The sequence below is a fragment of the Nomascus leucogenys genome, chromosome 11 (assembly GCF_006542625.1).
Source record: "Nomascus leucogenys isolate Asia chromosome 11, Asia_NLE_v1, whole genome shotgun sequence".
Lineage (NCBI taxonomy): Eukaryota > Metazoa > Chordata > Mammalia > Primates > Hylobatidae > Nomascus > Nomascus leucogenys.
In genome coordinates, this window is record NC_044391.1 from 90,350,297 (window position 1) to 90,376,881 (window position 26,585).

General features: G+C 36.7%; 1 protein-coding gene across 1 annotated transcript in view; it reads right to left on the bottom strand.

The window, feature by feature from the left end:
- Positions 1–26,585, bottom strand: part of MECOM (MDS1 and EVI1 complex locus) — a 581,310-nt gene that overhangs the window by 139,705 nt on the left and 415,020 nt on the right. The window lies entirely within an intron of this gene.

Below are 26,585 nucleotides of genomic sequence, written 5' to 3' on the forward strand. Positions count from 1 at the left end.
TCTTTTCTCACCAGTAGAAGAGAAAGACCATAAGTGCGGGAATTTTTTCTGTCTTGTTGACTAGTGTATTTCCTGAGTCTCGAACAATATCTGGCACATAGTTGGGGCTTAAAAATCATTTGCTAAATCAATGAATAAAGGAAGGAAGGAAAGAAGGAAGAAAATCGAAGAAGATTAGGGAAAGGCACTCTATACAATAATGTTTAAAGATGTAATTCTAGAATCAGGCTGTTTGGATTTAAAATCCATTTCTGCCTTATATTGGTTGCATAACCTTAAGCAAGCTACTTACACTCTCTTCTTTTTCTCATCTGCAAATTGGACAAATACTGGAACTATCTTGCAGGGTTGCAAAGATTAACTAAAGTAATCCTTATATAGAATTTAGCATCATTTTTGAAACAATATGCAGTAAACAAATGTTAACTAATAGTATCATCATTATCTTCTTCTTTGCCAGAACTATCACCTTTGTCCTAATTTCATGAGGGTAACATTAGATAATAGTCATGAATGGTTATTTTTAAATACTTCAGTAACATTTTGGAGTAAATTCAGAAATTATTTCAATTTCCCTCTGCATACTTCTATCTGGCTACACAATTACCTTAGCATCCAAAAAGAATTGTTCCCTCCCTTCCCACCTTCTTTCGTGAAAGAGTGTGAATTGTGTGCCCAGTTGCCTTTAGCCCTCTTGGACCTATGGGCTTTTTGCTGTACTCAAGAGCACAGCTTTTGGAGATGTAAAGAGATGTTTAAAAAAAAAAAAAAAAGCCAGTGGCAGCTCCTGGAAGTCACTCTGGTCTGGTTTTGAATGGGTTGGGCTAAGTGATCACTAAGAATTCATCTGGCTGTAAAATCTCACAACTTTTGTCTGACATGTCCTTCAGGAAAAGGGCAGCAAGAACTGGTAAAATAGAAAAAAATCACTTAAATTGCTTGCATTCATTTATTCATTATCTATGTTACCACTTCATTCATTCATTTATGCATCACTTTCTTCTAAATATTTTTACCCTGTCCAAAAGGCATTATGATGATACAAATGTAAATCAGACTTCAGCTCTGTCACCAGGTAGTTTGGCTTTTTCACTACAGCACCAATGAAAGGCAGATTAGATACCTGAATGAAATGCTTTTTTGTTGTTGTTTTCTGATATTCTAGTCTTACATTATAGTTGCTCCATCATTGTGCTATCCAAACTGGTAACCACTAGCCACATGTCACTATTTAAATTTTAATTACTTAAAATTATCATTTCCTTAGATCACTAGCTATGTTTCTGGAGAACACAGACAGAGAACATTCCCATCATCACAGAAAGTTCTGTGGGTCAGTGCTGTGCCACAGAATATGAGCTACTCATCAATTTATAAGTGGTAAATTATTTTCTGAGGTCCAACATAATCTGATATTAGCTAGCTAATTAAAGCAAACTTCATTGAAATGGCAAGCAATAATCATTAGCAGAGATTCAGAATTAGTTTAAAGGTAGCTATGGTTTTGAAATTAATTCCAAACACTGGCTGCCCTCAGTACCTTGTTACAGCCTCTTATTCCTGCCATTAGACAACGGTGAACCCCACATATGGTGCCCTGACCGGTCACATGATTTTTTAATATCCACATGATGGCACTAAAATGGCCTATTAGATTTACAGTGTCATTAACCTTCCAAAATAAAAACGAGAGTCTGCTCTGGCAGCAGAGAAAAAAAGTGTGAGTGCTGTTGGGTTTTGGGTAACCAGTCTATGAAGAAATGCTGACAGGGGTCAGTGTGACATCATCTTTCATTCAGCCCCAAAGCTGTCAGGCCCTCCCCAGATGTCTGAAACGCAGATATAAATTTTCATTATCCAGCAGCAAAGGGCCAGAGGTACACCAAATGAATTTTTTACCAATCAAATTATAGCTCATTGCCAGATTAAGTGTAAACACTAATTTTGTGAAGTTTTCTTCTGGTCATTTATCTCCAACTCCACAAAGTAACCTTGCTGAAGCTGGAAAGACTTCTAAATCAAATTATCATTTTTATAATCTTGTTGCAGACACTGCAAAATTGAATAAAAAGAAATTCCATTAATAATGAACGGTGCCTTCTTTCATGGAACAATTAGTTTTTTTCACATTTTCTAAAAGAAAATGCAAAGCGAGGAAATACTAAGGGATCACAGAAGAACCATTCTGGGCCTCAGTTTCCCCATCTATAAAATGGTGAGACTGGATACAGTAATCGCTAATTCTGTGGTATAAGAATGACTCTAAGTATCTCTGCTTCCATACTGGCAAATTTCATTTTCAAACTCCTATATTCTTTTTATTACACTTTAAGATCTAGGGTACATGACCACAACGTGCAGGTTTGTTACATATGTATACATGTGCCACGTGTGCTGCACCCGTTGTCATTTACATTAGGTATATCTCCTAATGCTATCCCTCCTCCCTCCCCGCTCCCCCATCCCACAACAGGCCCCAGCGTGTGATGTTCCCCACCCTGTGTCCATGAGTTCTCATTGTTCAATTCCTACCTATGAGTGAGAACATGCGGTGTTTGGTTTTCTGTCCTTCTGATAGTTTGCTCAGAATGATGGTTTCTAGCTTCATCCATGTCCCTACAAAGGACATGAACTCATCCTTTTTTATGGCTGCATAGTATTTCAAAGTCCTATATTTTTAACAGGAGGTTTGAAGATAAATTCCAATTAAAAAATGTGATAGGTTATAAAGTTTAACTATATATTTATTGCTGGGAAATTAGAACTCATTTCTTAGAGTTACAACCCTGGGAAATAATGTGACAAATGGTATAGTTTGTCCTAGTTCTACTTTAATGTAAAAAGAATTACAGTTATACTATAATAGAACAAATACCCTATTATTCATAGTAATACTACTACAATATCCAACCACTTGATTTAACAGTATTTACATAGGAAAAGGTATTCATGCTTTACTCTGAAAGTCAGAAACTCCATCTCCTCTGATTTGGACCATGAGCCTCTCTATTCTTCCTCAAGTTCCAGGCCACTAGTAGTGACTCCCATGACCTCAGGTGGAACCTCCTGTAGGTTAAGTGCCTCACCAAGAGAAGCAGAGCAACCTGGAACTCCTGCCATGGTTAAACCCCAAAAGCTCTTCACAAGAAAAGGAAGAGGGGCTCCAGAATTTTTTTCTGAGCCACTGGAATACTCTAGTTGACTACCGTGCCCTAGGTTTTTTCTATGCCCCACTGACGGGGGTGCCTTTCTTCTAGGATATGGTGTGGTATCGATACTAAGGAGTATGATGGGGAGCTTTCTTGAGGGTAAGAGAGAAAATAATCTGAGAGGAGATAGAGGACATCAGCTCCTGCTGGGCCCATTTCAAGCCTTCCTTCCCCTCTGCCCTTCATCACCAACAATACTGCTACTGTGTTCTAGAGGGGCCAAGGAGTGTTTGTGGAAGAACAAAGGCCTGGCAATGATAGAGCATGCAATAATAGCGAAGTGGATGGAAATTCAAAGCAATGGCAAGAAGGAGTCTTGATTAAGCTGCAGTGGTCATCCAACACAACGCAAACCCAAATGAGTTGCTCAGTGTTTGAATGGCTTGAGGGGGATGCCGTGGCCTCCTAGGGTTCTCAAAACACAGCCCCAACACCTTTCCCAGGCCACTGTCATCCACATATAGAAAAGTACAGTTCTATCCTGAGTCTATCATTTCAGTGGAATATCCTTTCCTTCAGTCATCATCTTCAGCTACCCCAGTAAACCTCACAGTAAAAACTGAGTGGCCATTGGGGATGGGAAGAAGGGAGAGAAATAATTCTGCAGTTTTCACAAATACTGAGATAGCTCATTGTTTGTAGTGTGACCTAATTTTTAAATAGTTGGCCTGAGTTTAAAATGTATGGCATTCATTATCCACCAGGGACTGAGAAGCAAGGCAAGGGGGCCCATAGAGAATCAAGAAACCTGAAAAGCCCCATGGGCTGTAAGACCATCCAGCACTTGGCTAACAGTGCAACAATCTGTTGAGTCGAGCATAAACGAAGGATACAAATTAGATTTCCCCTGAAAGCCACAAGATTAAACATTAGGGGGCAAGTTCTTGGCAAAATGTATGTGTGTATTTTCCAAAACCAATCTTTTTAAAAAAATTCACAAAGTCTGCTAAATACATTGGTCAGATGTTTCTCATACTTAAATATTTACCTAACTTAAAGAAACGTAATTTTCAGGTATGTCAAAGCAGAGATGATATTGATAATGCTAACCAATTTATTGATCCAGAGGGCTCCAAAATGAGTTTTACAGAGAATATATTATCATTATGTGAATTCTAGCATAAGATCTACTTAACTATATAATAATAAAAATAAGACACTATGAGAAAAATGTTAAATGTATCCTAAATACAAGTGGAGAGCTATTCAGATTTTATGTTCAATATCCCATAGTCTATTAAGAACTAATGTTAGTTAAGTAGAGATTCTGCTGCCCTGGCTGCTTAGAGGGACATGTCTGGACTTGACCATATCCAAACCAATGGGGATAGAGTGGTTTGAGGTGGGCCAAGGAGAGTCAGGATGATTGTTTGTGACTTTGGAAGCACATATGAGAAAAGAAACTCTGTCTTATCAAGGACTGGTGATCTTAGCTGTATCTTGTCTCAAAACACTCTACACCAAATTCAGAAACAGGGCCCATACCCAAAGATATTCTATTCTACTTTCTTTTCTTGCAGACAAAGATGAAATATTAGGCAGCTCATCCTAAGACCCTTGTTTGTTTGTTTGTTTTTATACTGTCTCGCTCTGTTGTCCAGGCTGGAGTGCAGTGGCACGATCTCAGCTCACTGCAACCTGTGCCTCCTGGGTTCAAGCGATTCTTCTGCCTCAGCCTCCTGCGTAGCTGGGACTACAGGCATGCACTGCCACTCCTGGATAATTTTTGTATTTTTAGTAAATAGGGGCTTTCACCATATTGACCAGGCTGGTCTCAAAATCCTGACCTCGTGATCCACCTGCCTCGCCCTCCCAAAGTGCTGGGATTACAGGCGTGAGCCACCATGCCCAGCCAAGAGCCTTGCTTTAAGGGCCACAGACTGGTGAGGGAAATAAGTAACCTACAAACAGAATGGCTCCAAAAACTATCTGTTAGGTGGAAGAAAAGAAATCAGCAAAGGACTCCTTATTTTATTACATAAACTTTCATTGTCTCTTTAACATTCTTTAACTTAACAAATAATTTCTGAGCACATCCCCATCTTGCCTAACCCAGATGGCCATTTATCTCCTTGTTCTCTTCAAAGTACGCTCTCACCACCCCTGCCTCACACTTCTTTTTTAATCCTGGTGCAAAGAGTTAAAATAAACATTATGAGTAACCCTGGATACATTAAAGGTAACCTTGAACACTACTCTTAATGTTCATTATATCTAACATCACTTGAATAAAAAAAGAATAAGAGTAGAAGTGGAGTGTGAGTTTCCACAGGGCCTATAGTCCCTCGAATAAGTTTTTCTAAAACTATTATAGAGATGAATAAAGGAATTCATAATAAGTGCATAGGAAGTATTTTATCTATTTAAACTTTGTGAATTACATATTATTAATTTCATAAACTGTAACAATACATCTTTTCTGGAACTTCTCCACATTGGTTCTAGGTCTGGAGATAATATTTATCAAATATTTACTATGGGCAAAGGAGGTACAGTTATTCTCCCCATTTTATATATGAGAAAATCAAGTGACAACTTGCCCAAGGTCCTGAAACCAACACCATAACATGGAATTAAAACTAGATTTGTTTCCCTTTAGACATCTATATAAAATGTAGATGTGTTCTCTTTGTTCAAGAGATTATAAACAATGATCAATAATGGAAAGGGGAATCAAAGGAGTTCTTCAGGTTTCACTTACAGAGGTCTTACATAAAGTGCTTATCAACTGGAAGGAATTTAACTAACTTGTGCTGCATCTCAGAACTTCATTAAAAGCAGCTCTATTTCCCCCATTTATGGAAGAACATTTTGTTTTTTGTTTTTGTATACAGGGCAGTGGCAGGAGAATCTCTGAAATCATTTGATTTGAGAATAGATGTTCATAGGCTGTAAAAGGAAATCCTTGCCCTATGTTTAAGAGGTGTCTAACTTCATCCATCTTTAGTTTTTTCACTGTGTGACCTTAGGCAAGTCACTGGCTGGACACCACAGCTTCCTTTTGTGAAAAAGAAATATTTGGGCAATTTAGTCAAACTCACTATTTTATAAAATAGTCATGGTGATGGATTTGTAGAGAAAGGTGAGAGCAGGCCCAGATTGTACACAGTACTAATATTAGCAATAGCTCACTAATGGGAAAAAGGACTAGATCATTTTTACGGAACAACGAAAGAAATATAAACCTCTTACCATCTGAGAAAAAGCAAAATGCAAACTTTCCTCATAATATTTTGATTATAAAATATACCCAGAGAGAGAGAGCAGGTACACATATAAATAAATTCTGAATATCATAATTCTTACTTTTAAAATTCTGCCTCCTATCTGTTGTAATTTTGGTACAATATCCTATTTTTTCTACACCAGAAATTTATTTGCTAAATGCTCTATAGAGTAAATGTTTCTGAGAATTCTGTATAGATTTTCTTTTCTCTGTATCAGATCATAAGGATTGGTAGGTATCAGTGGGATTTGTTTTCTGGTTATGGAGACAGAAATCTCATGAACAGGATTTGACTCCAACTGTCTACCACAAAGTAGCACATTTGAGCTAAACCTTTGCCTTTCCTGAATGGCAGGCTGGACACAAACTTTTGCCCAAGAAACGCACTGGAAAGGGGGAATGAGTGAAAAGTCATTGATATAGATGCAGAACTGTGCAAATCATGGAATAAAATGCTTGTTTTAAAAAGGAAACAAGATTAGAAAAATGACAACATTTCAAGAGGCACATTCAAGATGTGTTTTCAGAAGTGGGAATCAGCACATAGGAGGCAGGAGGGCAGCATGACCAAACTTGGAACTTTGTTGCTGTGAAAGTGAGCCCAAAACAAAGGGTGGGTTTGGAGCAGTGTCCCTGATGGGAACCATTGTTTTCTCATCCGAAAGTCTTTCTCCCACAGCCCAAGAACAATTGAGACAAATACATTCAAAGGTCAACAGAACAGACAATGCTGGGAACGCCAGAGAACCTAGTAGCTAGCCTTGTGCTCTCATCACAACAGACGGAACCAACAACAGCCCAAGTAGCTACAAGCAATCTGATTACAACAGCCTTGCAGCGTTCCTGAGCAGTTTCTGTGGTTTATACTGAGTTCCTCCTCTACTGTAGTCTGTGCCGCAAATCTACCACAGATTTGGCTAAACAGATGATTTTCTTAAAAAGAATTATCTCTGGTGGTTTTGCCATATTCCGGGCAATACTATACTAAACAGTCATAATGGAAATACTAGCACACGACCTGTTTTTTCTAAGCTCAGTGCAATATCTGCTGCCATTTGAATTTGATCATTTAAAGTCACTCATCATGCAGGCATATGTTACAATCAAAAACTAAAAAGGAACTGCAAAGCAGGAGAGGACAGATGACCACACTTTTATAAACGACAGTTTACGCAAAAACCAGTTTTTCACGGGGCTTTAAAAAGGGGGGTTTGTATTTTCGTGAGACTACAGTAGACTTTTTCAAGAAAGTAGTGTATTAAAAATAAAAACAGGATAAAAATAGAAAAGAAATTTATGAAGGAAATTCAGAGATGTGATTATAACATCACATTAATGACATTACAATTAACCTCAAAGGCATTTCCATGCAAACTTCCCCTTCCAACGTAAGTCACTCCAGCCAAGGAATAATCCTGTCAGGCTGAAATACTGCATACTTGGTGTGAGTCTAAAAGTGTTTCGGCTTTCTTCATTTTGTTTTTATTGCCAAGTTGGACAGCATTAGACGGAGCTGTTCTGGAGTTAGAAGGATACAATATTCTGCAGTTTTAAAAGTTTAAGGCTTTTTATGCTTTTAACTCAAACACACCTTTTAAATCCCAAACTGGGCCACTCTTGGAGCTCACTGTATGCACTGATATTTTGGCTCACTGGGTGTGATAACAATGGACACAGTGAAGATGTTATTCAAAGCTTTTAAAATAAAACACAAAAACACTTGATAAAATAATGCTGATTATATGGCCCAAGCTTTTCACACTCACATATACATGAGTGTTAACTGCACTGGCTTGGAAACACTGGTTCTGGCTTTCCAGTCAATGGTCCGTTTACTTACAGTAAAACCTTCCAGAGGGGTTTCATAAAAATCTGCTCTGCTGTAAAGAAAATGCCAACCTTACCAACTCCTTATACAGGAGCTGAAGAGATTCCTTAGGCCTGTTGGGACTGTGATTAAGTTTAGCTAGAAAGTGCCATCCACGCATGTGAGATGGTTGGTGACTACCAAACAGGCAAGTGGAGAGGCAACCAGCTCTCTGTGACCAAATAAGTCACAACAGCATCTCAACTAAAATTTCTGAACCCAAAGGCTTATGAGACTCAGAAATGATGTTCTCTGGTCAGCCATGAAACTTGCTGCTTGGTCCCCTGATCAGTTTCCAGGGACTGGCAAGGCTTAATCCTAAATCCATGGAGAGGCTGAGGTTACTATCCCGGGTCAGTGATGGTCACTAGCCAGGGAGTTATGTGAGGGTCCTTAGAAATGAAAGAGGCCCGTTGAGCTGACTGAGGTCTGGGTTCTGGTTGTGAATTCTGTTTCTACTACTTTCTATGGCTCTGGTCCCCTCCTGCAGGTCATCTTTAAAAGCTAAGCCTAAAGTATCTGAGTGGCTTGGGTAAGGTGGCTACTGTGAATATGCCCTCAAGATAGCACTCATGAGTGTGAGATTCTCTGCACTTCAGAAGCCTCTGCAACCAGGTGCTATTATGCTTTAAAACACACTAATATAAGAGACTATGATTTCCTAATTAGTTTCATGGGTTATTTCTCTATTCTTTCAGCTACAAATTTTTTTCATGTCATAATATAATGTGGGTAAAAAATACTTGCAACATCAAGTTGATTAAACCAAAATAAAACTAAACAAAGAAAATTTCAAATAAAGGAAGACTAAAAATGCCAAACAGCAGACTTAATTACATTTTTGAGTTATCTTTCTTTACTCCAAAGAGTTTTCTGTCAAGGAAGAATACTTCAGGGGGCTATTTAGGGATAATACTTGAATATACAAATACTCTCTTTGAATTTACTTCTATGTTTACAAAAAATTTCTCAGGTGTCTTGAGGCAGCTACCTTTTCTCATAAGCCCTAACTCCTATATTCACCTCGTTTCCCTCCAGGCCAGAACTTTGAGACCTCTGTCTACCATCTTGGATTCTCTCTCTAAATTTCCTCTTTCAGTGCCAAAAAGAAAAAAAAAAAAGTTCTGGCTTGCAAGTTCCCTTTATCAAGTTAGCCAGCTTTTTTCTTTTTTGAGATACATGGGATATGAAGCATCTTGCCTCCTTGATGTTATAATGATGCAGTGATTTCAATTTATACAGCTGACCTTAGCTTTTCTTTGAGATACCAGGTTAAAGGTGGGCAGATGTTATAAATAGGCCAGTCTTCCTAACGGAAGTTTGAATGTATCTCCAAGATACCAGTTCATTATGACTTAATTCTCGATTTTGTTATTGATTTATTAAAAAGATGCATAACAAGCATCTTTTAAATATCAAACTCTAAAGTACGTTTTCTCCTCTGAACTCCAACTCACACATATAACTGTTTTCTGAAATGGTTTAATTCTGCTCTGAAAGAACCCACAGCAGTAGGAATAATAGGTTTAGCCTAAAGATTTCTGCTGAAGAGCAGAAAAGAGGCTTCTACCTTTTGTGGCCCATGGTCTGACTTTTACCCAAGCCTACTTCAATTTTTAAATTTCCTAGATGGTCATTTTGAAGGTCAATCATCGGTTCACTTTCACAATGGAGAATACTTGCCGCCACATACAGAATTGTTTCTCCTGCCCCCGTTCCCTGCACATAAGATCTTCAATGGTTCCCCCACTTTATCATAACTTTGTTATTATTATTAAAATAACAACACAAATAGAAAATGTATTGTCTTTTTAACTTTCACTTTTATTAACTTGCCATTCATAGACATTTGTTTAAATACTCTCTCTTCTCTCATCCTTCATTCATCGTAAGAAGCATGCCCTCTACAAAAGATTCCCAAAATATTCTTGGTGGAAATAAAATCTTTGACAATTCTGGATGTTATTGTATCTATAGTCTTGATCTCTCCAATTTCTTACAATTGTAGTCTTTTCCTGTTTTTCCTTTGGTTCTGTCTATTGAATAAAATTGGAAGCTTCGCAAATGTAGTGCATGCATAAAGTAAACATGTTGTTCATTCTTTCATTTATTCACTTTTTCATTCATGCATTCATTCACCCATAAAACATTTATTCAACACCTACTTGCACCAGACACCAGGCTAAATACTGGGGATGAGGAAGTCTACAAGACTCACAAGTTTCTTGACTTTCAGGAACTTATATTCTGGCAGGACAAGAAGGGAGAGGCACATCATGACAAGTAAATGTAAATAAACTAACAAGTTACTTACAACCTATGTTGTGAAGTTACTTACAACCTATGTTGTGAAGTTACTTACAACATATGCGATGAAGGACATTTTTAAAAAATAGGATGATGAAATTAGGAGAAAAAGAAGTAGGAAACTTTAGACAGCTATAGTCAGCTGTAGTCAGAGAAAACAGCTGTAGTCAGAGGAGTCCCTACTGAGGAAATGATATTTGAGCCAAGACCCAAAAGATGAGAATGAGTCTTCCACACAAAAAGCTAGGGAGAAGCACCCCAGGAAGGGAAATCTTGGAGGAGCAGAATAGAAACCAGTATGATGAAGTCATGAAGTGAGTGAGGGGAATATCAGGAGATGGAAGACAAATCATACATGGTCCCATGAACAGAAAAAAAAAACTTGAATATTATTTCTTAAAGGAAGTTCTCAAGATTTTCTAATTCATTGTTTAATGAAGTAATATGCAAATGTATCTACAGATCCTATATACTTGGTCCAGTTAGGACAGTGTCCCAAAGTTTAGCAGTAGGGGCTTTTACCTTCTAAGCTGTCAGTCCTGAGTCTTTTCAGCATCAAACATTTGAGACTGGATGACGTCACTTTAAGCCATTCTTACACAAGTTCTAAGCAGCCCAACACCGTCACGCATGGTACCCATTGCCCCACCCCAATGCATTAGGTCAGAATAACTGGCCAGCACAGCTAGAAACTCTAAGGAACTTCCAAAGCCTTTTCTCCTTTCTGATCATGTGAGAAGGCATTTAGTCCTAGGTTTCTGTGAATTTCTCACGTTTCTCTTAAATTCACCTTTTTGAGATATTCTAAACTTCAGTGGTTTTGAGATATTCTAAACTTCTAAAAGACCATACCAAAAATTACCATTTTGAGGCCATTCTACAACAAAAATGAAAAACGACTTGGACCCAAGAATCATGTCTTTTAAAAATTTCCAGCTCCACCACTGTCACCTATTATTTGCTGTTCTTCCAAGCATGATATAAGCAAACCACAACAAAAGCTTTTGTTAGGAATCAATTTAATAGCTGAAAGGATAATCTTAAAAAAGAAAAAAAAGGCAGTGAAGGGAGACACATCAAAGAACTTATGTATGGCAACTGGCATAGGAATCACAGTGAGCTGTGAATTTGGAGAGAGTAACATCAGAAACATCAACAAAGAGTTGCGTGTTTACAGGAAGAAATGAGTTGCAGAGGGAGTATAAGACACTATGGCCCCATTTTACATAGGAATCCAGTAACCATTCGTAAAATATATATATATATATATACATATTTTTAAGAGGCAGCATGTAAACTATGCTGGTGGTGCAGTTTGAAAATGAGAATTTTTTAAAGTAAAATTCTTGAAAAGATTCTTTTTAACCACACCATTCAAAGCTTCAATGAATATTTGATTCAGGCCCCAAACACTGCATGTTGCCAGTTTTTCTCAGCTTAAACTCTAGTGTATCCCTGTGCCAAGCTGATTTTAACAACCTCTACCTTTCTAAGCAGCCCTTTCATGTATATTTACTCGAAAATGGCATCTCAGCCTCTTGTCACCTCATGTTCTCTTCCAGACCATTCACCCAGGTCAGTTTCCTGGCAGGTCCTCAACAAGCAGTTGGGGGTTCTTCATAGACCGAGCTTGGAGTAATTACGCTCTATAATTGTGGAGTCAGGGCCTGTCTCCCAGTCAAGATTAGAAATGCCAAGTCATTTCCTGTTTTCAAATCCAAAAGAAAGATAGTGACGTCTGATACTGGTTTTCCTACGTTTCAATTATTGTGGGGCAGCCTGGAACTGCCTTTGAAGGATTCTCTTTAGAATACCTGGGTCGCAAGCATGGTGCTGGACCAACAGCAGAGAATACAGAACATCATCCTAGCTATCTTATTTGATAATTCTTCAGGATGTTTCACCCAAATTGTGGCAATCTGGGTCATGTGGTATCGGAAATGTCATCTGGGGATGAACTACTTATTGGGTGCTTTGTAGAAACAGGAGGTATATGCAGTAAAAAGGGAGTGAAAGACATTTGGCACATGTTAAAGGGTAAAGCACCTTCTTTTTAATTGTACAGATCCTTGTATTTTACAGCACATTAAACTTTAAAAGGAAAGGTAGCAAAATTGAGCATCTGTTTTTTTCTCATATAAATTCAACTCCTAATAAATACTAAGCAGAGTTTTCCTCAGACCCAGTTGTGGGCAGATAAGCAGTTCCATACACACAGAACTAATTGCAGCACTCTCTAAAGCTCACTCGACTGTCTTTTTTATTTCTCTGCCAGTGAAACCAGCTTTTAGCAATTGGGTTTTGGGAAAGATGACATCCCAAAAAAGAACCACAGCCAAAATAAACAGGGTTAGGATGGAGAATAATACTAAAATTGTTGCTGTTTATTCCATACTACAGTACTTTCCATTGTAAAGAGCATGCATGCTGCACCTAAATTCGTCACAGTAACATGATTTTCACGCTGGAAGTGAACCTGTGCATGTCTCCCAATTTCCTGACTATGGAGGAGTAAAATATATGTTGCTGCTTATCAGATTTTTAAATGAATTACCTTTTCATAACCACTTATTTCGTTTGAAAGTGACACAAAGTCTATAACATAGTAGATACGGTTACAATATGCCTGTTACATTTTATAGTGACAGCTGTATAACTTTTAAAAAGTGAAATGTAAATGCGTCCCTTCAGGTCAACTTCTTATAGAAATGTTTATGGTATAATTTTATTCAAAGAAGAATATGAGACAGATTTTTTGGAGTGGACACACAATTCTTACCACGGAAAGAATAGAAACAGACCTGAAAAGGCTGAAAAGGTGAGTTTCTGCCCACCCCCACAGAGGTACTCTGTGCCATCCAAGCAAGGACCACTGAGAACGATAGCAAGGGTCATTTGGCCCCTTTCTCTGGTGCTTTCTTTGAGAAAAATCAGTATTTTAGGTTCTATCAAGATTCTTCAGTACTTTTAAGTTAAGCAGATTGAATTGAACCATCCATTTAGTCAATTACGTCATTGAGCAAATGATGGAAAGAGAAAGAAGACTAGAGATAAGGGAGACATATAAAAGCAATTTAAAAAAAGGGAAGAAAAGGGAAACGAAAGAAAAACAAAAGAAAGAAGGGAAAAAAGAAAAAGGAAAGGCATAGTCATGTAGTATAGATTTTTAGCTGATTTAAAAAAAATCTAGTAAACTCAGTAAAGTGCCTTCAATAATTTGAGATGGCTAGAGTGATGTGTTTGTGTGCAAATCATTTATTTGCTATTGTGTAAGTTAAAACAGTAGCCCAGCTTCCACTTCTCTTTTGTCATTGGCTCTTATTCCTGGCCATATATTTTACATGTCAACCTGCTCACCATATGTGTACATACTTATGCTTTCTTTGCCACTAATTGCTTCTTTTTTTGACAATACCATCTATATGTGCATAGTATATTGCTGTTTTTATCACTCTAAGCCTATTAATGCCCAGACTTATGGTTCCCAGGGGAATTAAAATTAACCAGCTCTCTAAATATTGTTCATGAGTTGGAAAACTCCTGTATTTTAGAATCTCACTTCAGTTGTTTTTAATTGGTTTGCAATATTTCACCCTTCAGGGCTTGCCCTTAGCTTTTCAAAGTATATGTTTAAAAAAATTTATGGGAGTGATATGAAAGGCAAAACTTAGGAAAAATAAACACTTCTTTTGGACAACGATAGGGCTTACGCTATGATTTAAAAGTCCAATTTTATAGTTTGGTAGAGACTAAACTCTTATTGACTTTCCACTGACTTCTATTATCATCAATGTGATTTTTACTTGTAAATAAACCACTCTAATGTGCTCTATGAGAAGAAAGCACAGGACTCTACATAAAAGCAAATTCTCTTTTGGTGAATTCCTCTTTTTAGAGCTGGAGATCCCTAACCTATCATTCATTTTTTTTAGTTTGTCATGAAATGTTGCTGTTTATTTCTAGAATATGGAAAGAGACTTCCTTTAAATGCTTGGCTTTTGAAGAATGGTCACTTTGTATGATCCATAAAGCAAACCACTGATAAAATGTCCCTAAGTCCCAAAGAACCATTTATTGTTAATGACAAATGCACACTCATATGCACACACACTTCTCAAGTATGAAAACAGTGTTTACTATTCCTGCAAAATAAAAAAAGGAGGAATAAATAATAAAAAAGTAAAACTTTTGAGGAATGAAAAATAACCAAATAAATAATATTTCTTATTCTTTAAAGTGATAGACTATATGGATAAATGAAAACATATCTAAATTAGAACTACAGACTTCCCTGTTTCTCTGTTACCAGGGCAGAGGAAAAACTAATTTTCTTCACACACACAAAAAAGATAATATAATAGTAATAATATCATACTTATGTAAAACAAGTATCGCTTATGTCTTCATTCTCTTAGTTCCCCAAATGACAAATAATTACTATCTCCCAAATCATAGGTCCTGGAATCAAACCATTTTGCTTAAAAAAAAACAAAAAAAAAGGACAGATGCTCCTTGACTTATATGATTCAACTTACAATCATTTTTTTTAACTTTATAATGGTCCAGAAAGACACGCATTCGGTAGAAACTGGACTTTTTTGAATTCTGATCTTTTACTAGGCTAGCTATATGTGGTACAGGCCAGCCACAGCATCCAGTCAGCCACATCATCACAAGGGCACTGATGGTCTATAGTGTATTGTATTGCCAGATGATTTTGTCCAACTGCAGGCAAATGTAAGTGTCCTGAGCACATTTAAGGTAGGTTAGGCTAAGCTAGGATATTCAGTAGGTTAGGTGCAGTAAATGCATTTTTTATTTATGCTTTCAACTTATAAAGGGCTTATTGGAACATAAACCCATCCTAAGTGGAGAAGCATCTGTACTATCCAGCACATAAAACTTGGAAAGGATGTCCCCGCCATGATATTTCAAAAAGCAACTCTTTCTCACAAGTAAACTTTCTCTTAGAGTGTTGCAATGGAAGTAACTAAAAATGACGTGGTTTTTAATTAATATTTGCTAAACATGAGTAAATGAATACATAAACGAATAAGGGGAGAAATAAAACCAGATAGGGTATCAGTGTGAAGTCTGTAAGAGAAAAAATCTATTCTCTGACTAATTTTTAAGTAAGTTTTTAACACCTCACATGATCTGCCATGTGTATATTGTATATATTTCATGCATCTGACAAAAAGAAAAGCTTATTTAGGATTTCCCAAATTTGGATGTTTTGTATACATCTCAAAGAGCCATCATCAAAAAAGGGTCACCCTGATTAATGATAATCAATGAATGAAAAGACTCTTTGACTGTAAGTAATAGATGCTTTTCTCTGTGAATAAGTAACATATATTTATACAACAAGTGGCACGTTATTATTAATTGTGAATTCCAAGGTTAAGAACCTTTGACTTTGTGTGCATGACTATTGAGACACTTCAACGTGCTCAGACATTCAACAAACTCACCACTTGCTTTCATCTATACTGAGTCTGTCACTTGACTTTTGACCTTTCATTTGGCACTGTCCTGTCATTTCTTTGGTTTCACAAATTTTAGCTTCTTACTTGACCTCTCAACTGTGACCTTTCACTTGACCTACGATCTCATAAATTCTGAAATCTCATACATGTAATCGAGAAACAAATAAACAAAACATCTGGATGAAGCTCTTCCTGAATTAAGTCTGAGTAGATGAAACATAGAACCAAAGGCTTCAGTAGGTAATGTAATATCCACTAGGATAATATATAAATAGTAGAAAATACATTTTTTAGGATTGACTAAGATACGGCAAATTATCAAAAGACTCAGCATTAGCTTCTATGAAAATATTTCTTTGGTCACATTAAAAATAACAATATACTAAGTTAGTCTGGTTAAAAATGAAACATCTTCAATGTAATACTGAAATGTATAATCTTATCCTCAAGCATGAGAGTCAGAACTCTTGTCTGAATAAGTACCAAAGCATTTTACTCAGATAAAGATTGTGTAACTCACTATAGTATTCAATATAAAATTGGGTATTTTAAGTGCTAACTGACCACCCTTAGTCACTCTTCCTCCACTGCAGTTTTATTATTTTTCTAGAACTCATCACCATACGAAATAATCTTCCTTTATTGGTGTGCTGCCCTCCCTACTAGAATGTATGCTTCATGAGGGCAACACATATTTCTGCTGTGGTAACTGCAGTGTCTCCATCACCAAAAAAAAAAAAAAAAAAAAAAAAAAAAAAAAAAAATGTGGCACTTACTGTTGTTAAATGAACATATTTGACTGAACAAAAGAATGACGATGCTCCCCAAAAATCACTGCATATACCTGAACACCAGAGCAAAAATCTAAAGTAAATATACTAGCTAACTTTAAAGTTATACAGTTCACCCATTTAACCATTTAAAATTTATCCTGGATTTCTCTATATTGGTACTTAACTTCACAAATTTTCTTACTCTTTACTATTAAGAAATTATTTTTGGTGCAGGCAGGTTGGCTCACACCTGTAATCCCAGCAATTTGGGAAGCCCAGTCAGGTGGATCACGAGGTAAGGAGTTCAAGACCAGCCTGGCCAGCATGGTGAAACCCAATCTCTACTAAAACTACAAAAATTAGCTGGGCATGGTGGCAGGTGTCTGTAATCCCAGCTAGTCTGGAGGCTGAGGTAGGAGAATCACTTGAACCCAGGGGGCAGAGGTTGGAGTGAGCCGAGATCATGCCACTGCACTCCAGCATGGGTGACAGAGCTAGACTCTATCTCGAAAAAAAAAAAAAAAGAAAAGAAAGGAAAGAAAAAAGAAATTATTTTTCTGGCAAAAACAAAGATATCCTCAAAAACTCCCAAATTAACAACTGTTGATAATTAGCCCACAAATGCCAGCTGTAGCACGATTTAAGTCAAACCTCATACTAATTAGAATATAGTCATGTTTCTTTCAGTAGATGTATGAACTCATATACTAGGAAACTGGTTTAAATTCACAGGAACATGCAAAGAGTTACTGAAACATGAGAGAGCATCAGGTTTGATGTTTTGCTACCTGAAATGACCACAGCAATTTTACTCTTAGGCATAAGCAAGCTAAAATTTACAAGCCCTTCAGATTAATGTAAGGGAAACTCAAAAAGGAACCATAAAACCAAACAAAAAAAAACCCCATGAATAAAATTATTACTAAATAAAACAATTTGGAGGCAATATCTTCCAAAGGTTTAGCTAAAATATCCCTTGGACTCTGTTATAAAAGTTTGCATAAGGCATAAAGCTGACTCAGATAAACAAATCTGATTAGAAAGTCCACTTTCTCTTAAGATCTCTTATAGAATTCAACTAAGGAAATTTCAGTTTGAATATTAAATTAAAAGTGAGTTTTCACTTTCAAAATGGTGGTAGAAAAACCACTATGAATATATACATCCACTATTTAGTCAGTTAACAAAAGATTATAAATTAACTTACACAAAATATGTATTATGATTAATCCTATAAAATGCTAACACCAATAAACCTAGAACGTCTCATACTTATTTAAATCTTACCTGAATGTATCACATCTTCATAATGAGAATCTATAATAATAGATTAACACTATATATTTTTTGAAATGTAGAATAATTCTTGCCTTTTATGGGTTCCAAAATACTGAAAGAAATGTTACATGTGAACTGCTATAAAAGTAAATTTTAAATTAATCACAAAACCCGACTTTTCTGACGACCTCAAGCAAAGCTGAGTAAACTGTTCAGTTTGGCTAAAGCTTGAGGTTCTTTCTTGTTTAATCCTTTTTTCTTAAAGGTAATCAAAATAGTCAGATATGGTACAAATCATTTTGTTGGAGGAGAATTATGCCTGTGGTTTATTTAAATAATGTAATACCAATAAGGAGAACTTTAAAGAATATTAGAGTATTTGAAATATATGGAGAAATAAAAATGGCAACAAAAATATAAAAGAAAATTAAATACAGGAATTATTTTGTAGATACCACTGATATATTGGACATACTAACAATATAATATATCAAGAATAAAATCTAAGTAATAGCTATCAAAAAGAAATGGCTTGAAAAGTTCACATCAAGGGAAACCTATTAACTATTTAGAAATATAAGTTAAAATATATTATAATTGAGATTCAAATAAAAAGTTCTAGACTTCCAGATAAAAATGAGAACTTAAAAAGATATTTATTTTGGGGGGTATCCTAATAAATAAACTAGCAAACTTACTATTTCTGTGTCACATCCTACATTAATCTATTAATGTAATCCAAGAAATTGTATTTTTTTCTAAATAAGTAAAGAATAGAAACCCCAGTTACATTTTAAAAATTACAAGGAAATTAGTAACAGAAACAGTTGTAGATGCTGTAAAAAGCAATATGGAAACTTTGAGGAGAAATAAGACAGAGTATCTAATTCCATTGTGTTGATATAACAAAGCCCAGACTTAAAAATAAAAGGTTTGCTGGCTTTACTTATGCTTTAGGTAGAAGCTTTTTACTACAAGAATTCAACTGCTGAAGTTCATTTCCTGTCTTTAATTCTAAACGAGCAATTTGCTGATAATTTCCTGTCTACATTTTCATAAAGTAGAAAGAACATGACTGGTTAAGCTAAATGTTTCAATAACCAAATAAACTTCAGCAAGTGTAGTTTAGGAAATACAACAACTATCTAGAAACTGGTTTTATGATTACAGAATGTCTGAATACCATCTATCTCCCCCAAATGTTTGAAAATATTCTGAAGACCTTTATGATTGCTTCTTTGACCCCTAAACAAATACAGCACCATTGCTTTGCCTCAGTGGGCCCAGAGCAATTAAAGTCAAAAGAGTATGAATCCCCTGAACTCTGAGCTGTTCCAGCATAGATGAGGAAGAAATGACCTCTAGCTGGGTTTCAGCCTCATTCCCCAACCCCCACCCTAAATCTTCATGCCTAAACCAAAATTCATTTAACTGGAACTTTCTATAGACTGTGTTTTTCAATTCATGAGTATCAGCATTTGGGGTTGAAATTAAAATAGGGCATCACTAAAAGGGACTTGTCCAAAATCTAAATTAAGTTGTCAATTAAGGATGAAGAATGGCTTGTTATTATTGCCTTAAAATGAGGTGGCCTCTTTGTCCTGTTGAGACTCCAAACACCTTCCACCCGAAATCTATTGTAACTTCTGCAGAAGAGAAGCTTAGGAAGTATACAGTTTCCTAAGTCTCGGAATTTAAATCATGAAGGCTCAGAAGAGGGGATGATCCATAAAGCCATGAAATGTGGGGACAACTAAAAAACAAATGCCATTTTGTGCCTCTACCTGCCTCTAGATGCCAGCCAGTGGTAGAAAAGGAGTCAGATACTAATTATGAGGGGAGATTTTATTAGACAGATTTAAGGGGAACAGATGAGCCCAAATCCCCCTTTTTATTATCTACTGTACACTTAGCTAATGCTTTCTCCTGTGAGAAAGGCTTAAACAGTAAGCACAAACAGCACAATGAAATTGTAATGCCCTCTCCGTGTGGACCTGGATTATTTCAGCCACCAGCAATGTGAGTAGCTGCAGGTGTTGCACTAAATAAAGTAATATAAAGTGTCTAAATTGCAACAGTGGAAGTACTGTTTCAAGACCCTTGTCTGCTTTTTATTAATAGTCAGATTCCTTCCTATCAGCAGCCACAACTACCTTTACCCTATTATTCAGCAACAATATTTTGATAGGCAAAGATCTATTAAAAATCACTGTTGATATTTTGTGACCATAGTCATTTTGGAGTTGAATAAGCGTTCAATCTTCTCACAGAAGGGGAGAACGTAAATTTGTGATTCAGGAAAAGAGGAAACCAGGGGTTACAAAGGTGGAGAGGCCAAGTAGAATGAAACAGACCCCCTCCATCAAGTAAAAAACTTGGCAGGATAACTAGAAACAGACCAACCCTAAATCTTAGGGTTCATGAGCTCTTAGAAACATAATTAACTGAAATAAAACTAATATTCCAGTGTTAAATTTCACCTTAATATACATCAGCAGTTACAATAACACCAGGTATAAAGAGAATCAGAAACTATTCATTTTGTTTATGGAATGTACCTTAAGGTAGTGGGAAACATTCCTTAACACATTAGTGTAATTTCTAAAATGGAGAAAAATTATCTACACAAAAAGAACTGTCAAGTTTACCTTACTCTATCAAGAAGCATTACTTTTGGGGAAAGTGTACCGATCACTTATTTGAAATTTCTTGTAATTATACAGAGCACCATATTTCCAAAGCATTTGTTCTTGAGAAAGGAACCACTAATACCCAGGAAAGAAATGTTGAACAGGAAATGTTTGACCAATGTTGCATCACAAGATATCAAAAGAATTTCACTTTGGCTACTTCAGCGAATCAAGTCAGGACATTTTTAATTTTCTTTATAGTCTTTGAGCTTCTACAGAATAAGGTTTCCAAAAAATTAGTGATATTAAAATTTTTCTAGAAGTTTTGATACATGAAATAAAGTAAAAATCTTCTCCTAGAATGAAATGTAAAAAGTATTAGTGCTGAGAGAGTAGATAAACAACATTAGTGATCTGTGAATAGCATTCAGGAAATTCCATCTATCTGATGATCTGTCGGCTAACTGAACAGTGTTTCATATGTCACCAGCTAGATAAAGCTCCCCATTGTGTTTATAGACTTCTTTTAAAGGCACTTTTAATGCCGTTTTACACATTAGGAGATAGTTAATTTAGAAGTAAATGGTAGATCACGAGAGGAGTCTTCTTCTTTCTCTTCTTTTTAAATTGATGTTCATTTGCATCTCAGTACAGCAACTCCACAAATTCCTGACTCTCAGGATTCCTGTCACTGGACTGCCTGCGGCAATCAGTCCTGGTTTCTTTTTGAACAAGCTTTCTTTTAACACTTAAATCCAGGGATGATTTAACAGAAAGTGTCTCAAGTCTATGAGCTACAGCCCCCTTAGACTCTACCCAAACAAAGCTACTAATGTGTGGTCAGTTTCTTGGCAACTCCACTCTCCGCTGATAACGCTCCTGCCTGCTATTCTCCAAGGAGCCGGCTGCTGGAAGACTGCTCCGAACCTCATCCCCTTGGTGCTCCTGATGCGGGCGATCCTCCGACTGCTCGGCGCCAACCACAACATGCTACCCACCGTGAGAGAGCAGGACGCGGGCTGCTCTAGTCAGGACTTATCGTCTATCATACTGATTGACGAAACCAAGAGTGAGCAGAAAAAATAAACACGAACAGAGGCTGCAGTGTATGGGCCAGTCAGCTGGGAGTTTTAGTATTTGGCCTTGGTGATCCTACTCTCATGGTAGGTTATCTTTTCCTTGTGCTATCATTTATCATAACTTTGAGGGCCAGGGAGAGAAACAAACCTACAATTTTTCTATTGGTTACATTCATTAGACTGCTTGCTTTTTTCTTTTCTTTTCCTTAGCACTCCTTCCTTTGCCCCCTATAATAATCCCGTCCCCTCACATAGTATTCCCTTAAGAATGGTGAAATTAAATCTAAATACAGCTCTCCCCTTTTACTCCTATTCCAGCATAGATCATTGCAAGTAATTAACCTTTGTTATTCCATCAAATCTAGAATGCAAACCTACATGTTAATTTACTTAAGTCAGACTCAATAATAAATCTGCATCTATAGCAGCTAAACTCAATGAAGATCCTGGATGTTGTTCAGTTATTTGGATTACTAACATCTTCTTTTTGAATAATGGCACTTGACTTTTTCAGGCACAAACCATGTTTTGTATTGGTCTTGACAGCCACTATAAAGTACTCCCCCAAGTGTCAGTAACAAAGATGATTTGTATGTGGCTTGCAGTCTTCCAGTGTTCTAATAGCTTTCTCATTCCAACCCAGAAACATGGAACACAGGGCAGCTGGTTAAAGCTGATACAAGCATTTCTTCTCTCAGCAGGCTATTCTTGCATAACCATTTATTTTGCAGAGTTTTAAAGTGCCTGAAGGATTTAATTATGTACATAGACAACCCCTATAAACTCTATTCTAGGGTTTTTATTGACTTTTGTGCTGGGCAGCTCTTAGGCATTTCAATTAAGTGTTTTTATAAGAAAAACGACAATATTGTAAAAAAAAAATTCTTTATAGATACTTCCAAACAGGTTTTTTTCCCCCGTCTGATTGAATAAACTCTATTTAATTGACCAAAAAATCCAGGTTAATTCAAAGTTTGGTTTTTCCACTTTGGAAAAATAGAGCGTTTGAGTCCCAGACAGGTTTGTGAAAATGAACCTGCCAATATCAGTGAAAGAATGGGCAGAGGGAGAACAAGATTACTTCGAAACATACTCTGAAACGTCACATGGCTACCTGTTACTCCGGAGTTTACTTAAACTCATGAGGGTAAAAACCTAAATGCAAAATTTTACATGTTCCACTAAACAAGTGCAGAATAATAAATTACCAAATTCATTTGGAACATTCGCCTGACAGGCCTAACCCTCAAAGTCTCCAGGAGACCCCAAAGCCCCCTTTGTCTGCCTTCTTCAATTGCAGGGCTCAAGTATTTACAAGGCTTCTGCAAACCTGCCTTCATTATGATGTGGGATATTTCAGTCCCAGCAGGTGGCCAACAAGAGACCAGACCTGCCCGTGAAATAGGTAATACTTTTTCATATACTTTAACCAGAAATGTGCCCCTCCACAACTCTCCTAACTGTTCTAATTTCCCTTTCTCCTCTTAATCTCCTCAGAAAGCCATGAGCTTGCATTAAAATCTACCTAAAACATTTCACCCACAGGCAATGTAATTCTGAAACAAGCAACCAACATTTCACAGCTCTGGAGTAATAGATTAATTTGAACCTAATGTTGCCGTCGTTTACTGCTGCAAATGTTCTGGTGTAGACATAGCCCCGAGGCATGGTGCTGTGGCATGCACAAGTTTGGGAGCCGGAGCTACAGTTGGCTTAACATCTGTGCATCACATTTGCCATGTGCCTCATTATCCTGCACCCCACTGTGCCTACCTGTCCCCCTCAGCTTCTCAGCCACAGGCGATCTAATTTTTTTCCCCTCCAACTAAGAATCTTTGTTCTCCTTCTCACTTACTAAATTTTTGAGAGACCTCTGCACCCAAGCCGTGGGGATTTGGTCCATGTGAACAGCCCAGACCCTTTAGATTCTTAATTCTCCATTAGGAAGAGGAAAATTACAGCATTAAGTTTCTGACATGCCACCGCATAAACTGTCCCATTTGCAGAACCTACCAGAGTCTGTGACTAAACCCAGAGGCGTGTACTAAAGCATGGTGTTGTTGGTTTTGACTTTAACAAGTTTAGTCGGCTTCAATTATCTGTAAGTAAAGAAAGAGTAACTTCCAATTCCAGATTTCAGAGAGACCAAAAAGTAAAATCTAGTCACAGAAAGAAAAGATTGCCACACCAAAAATTGAAGCCAAGTGTCTTAAACTATTTAAGGAGTTAGCATTTCAAAGCTTATTGCCACAAACAGTTGATACATACAACAACCTCACTCCCTCACACACACAAAAACAAAAACAAACAACAGCAAAAAAATCAAGGCTTTAAAAATAGATGTAGTAACCAGGCCAAGAAGCTGCTTAAATTTTAATCCTGTTTTAACAATAAAAGAATCATATGACTCCTTTATTGGTTTTCCTTTGGAAGTGTTCTGGGTGCCCATTTATCGAGAGACAGAATGAAGATTTAGCCCTGCCCAAACAATTTGAAATATGCAAAATGTAAATAATATTTGTTGTTATCATTATAAAGGGTAAGTATAATATTATTAATAATAGAAGTATCAATAATGAAATATGCGAAAAACAACAGAATAGCCACGCTAGGGTTAAATGTTGAAAAGCCACCATCCTTGCCACAAGATAGAAGAAAAATTCCAACCAGAGACATTAGCTTTAAAAAAGCCAAAGCTTTGAATAAAGAAATTTAAAAACATTATCTTCATATTATATTTGACAAGCTGGATTTAGACATAGTCAACACATTAAAAAGGTGGCTTAGTGCTTTTCAATTGTTTACTAGTGTGCTAGCAAAGTACTTTACTGTGGGTGGTAGAAAATTAATTAGTTTTAAATAATCATTTTTATAGAACTAATAATTTTTTTAAAAAATTCATCAGATTCAAACAATTTCTACAACCTATCACTCAGACTTTTAGACCCTAGAGGAGAACAAAACTGAGGTCTTAGGAGAGAATGTTTCTAATGCCCTCTCCAAGTAAAAATATGCTCTGTTATAGAAATTGTATTGGATTTCCACACTTCCCTACATAATCCTCAAATTCTACGCAGTACAGAGCATTGAGTCTTGCACATTTCATTATATGCTTGAATTAATTTACCCTATATGGAATTTGTTACCTTTACAATAAAAAATTCGCTATTCATTATTGAGAGTGGACAGATGGAACATGTTCAACTTAAGACATCAATAAGACGAGAGGGAAAAACTTATAATCTATGTGGCACAGCCTCCTCCATCTGGTAGTTCCCAGCTTGTCTGCCAAGACTTTTTTTTTCCAAATAAAAGTGAGCATTTCTCTTTAGAGTTAATGAGACATTCTTAGATATTGACCCTGATTCTGATTTACAGCTATTAAGCAACCATGCAATTAAAATATGATGTTTTCCAAAGGTAATCCATATCATAGGGGAATATTTGAGCCCAATTAGAAAACAAAAATTAGAACTACTATTTATCTAAAAGCATTATCGATAAACAAAACAGTGTTTGCTTTGATAGATCATGAAGGCAATTGAACAAGTTATTTTATTCTCTTAAAAAACACACTGTAAGCTGCATAAACACAACATTGGGTCAGTAAAGTGGCTGGCAATCTCTAGCAGGAAGACTATATTTGCACATCCTTCCCAAGCCCTTATCCAGCAGATGACACCTGCCTGATTTGTCAACAGGTACATCCCAAACCATGACTATCACAAGATCACTTTGCTAAGATGCAGTACACAAGACTATCATGCTTTGAATAAGCTAAATCTTATCATACCTTGGTAAAAGTTAATTAGATTGTCTCATCTATTAACTGAAACAGTACACATACACCTTTTTTTTTTTTTTGAGACGGAGTCTCACTATGTCACCCAGGCTGGAGTGCAGTGGCGCCATCTCAGCTCACTGCAACCTCTGCCTCCCAGGTTCAAGCTATTCTCCTGCCTCCGAGTAGCTGGGACTACAGGCATGTGCCACCATGCCCAGCTAATTTTTGTATTTTTAGCAGAGACAGGGTTTTACTCTGTTGTCCAGGCTGGTCTGGAACTCCTGACCTCATGATCCGCCCGCCTTGGCCTCCCAGAGTGCTGGATTACAGGTGTGAGCCACTGTGCCTGGCCCACATACACTTTTCATGTATTTACCTCTCCTCTCACGTGTTTGTTCCTTATGTCTGCTGTTCTTTGCATTAAGCGATATCATTCTATGAAAGACAATGGATTGGGTCTTTATTTGTGTGCCAGCTCCAGGGCCTATGAATAATATTATGAAACATACACCCAATTCTCTGGCAATAGCGTATTATTTAAAGAGGTTTTTTTTTAGGTATAGACCATTTTTACATATTATTAAAATATATAATATTACTACACCATCACAACGTATTGGTTAATAACAATAACAACCATATCTTTATTATTAAATCTTCTGTGTTGCAAAAAACCTCTGAAACTTTTTGTATAACCCTATCATGGAAAAACTACTCACTGTATATAATAATTACTATCATTCATTATTATTTAAAAACATAAATAAACCTATGAAAAATATAGAGTAAAAAGAGATCCTTGAAAAAAGGAAAAAAAAAAGCTAACCATCCACCTAATGCTTTTTTTTTTTTTTTTTTTTTTTGAGTTTTGCTCTTGTTGCCCAGGCTGGAGTGCAATGGCGTGATCTCCACTCACCACAACCTCCACCTCTCGGGTTCAAGT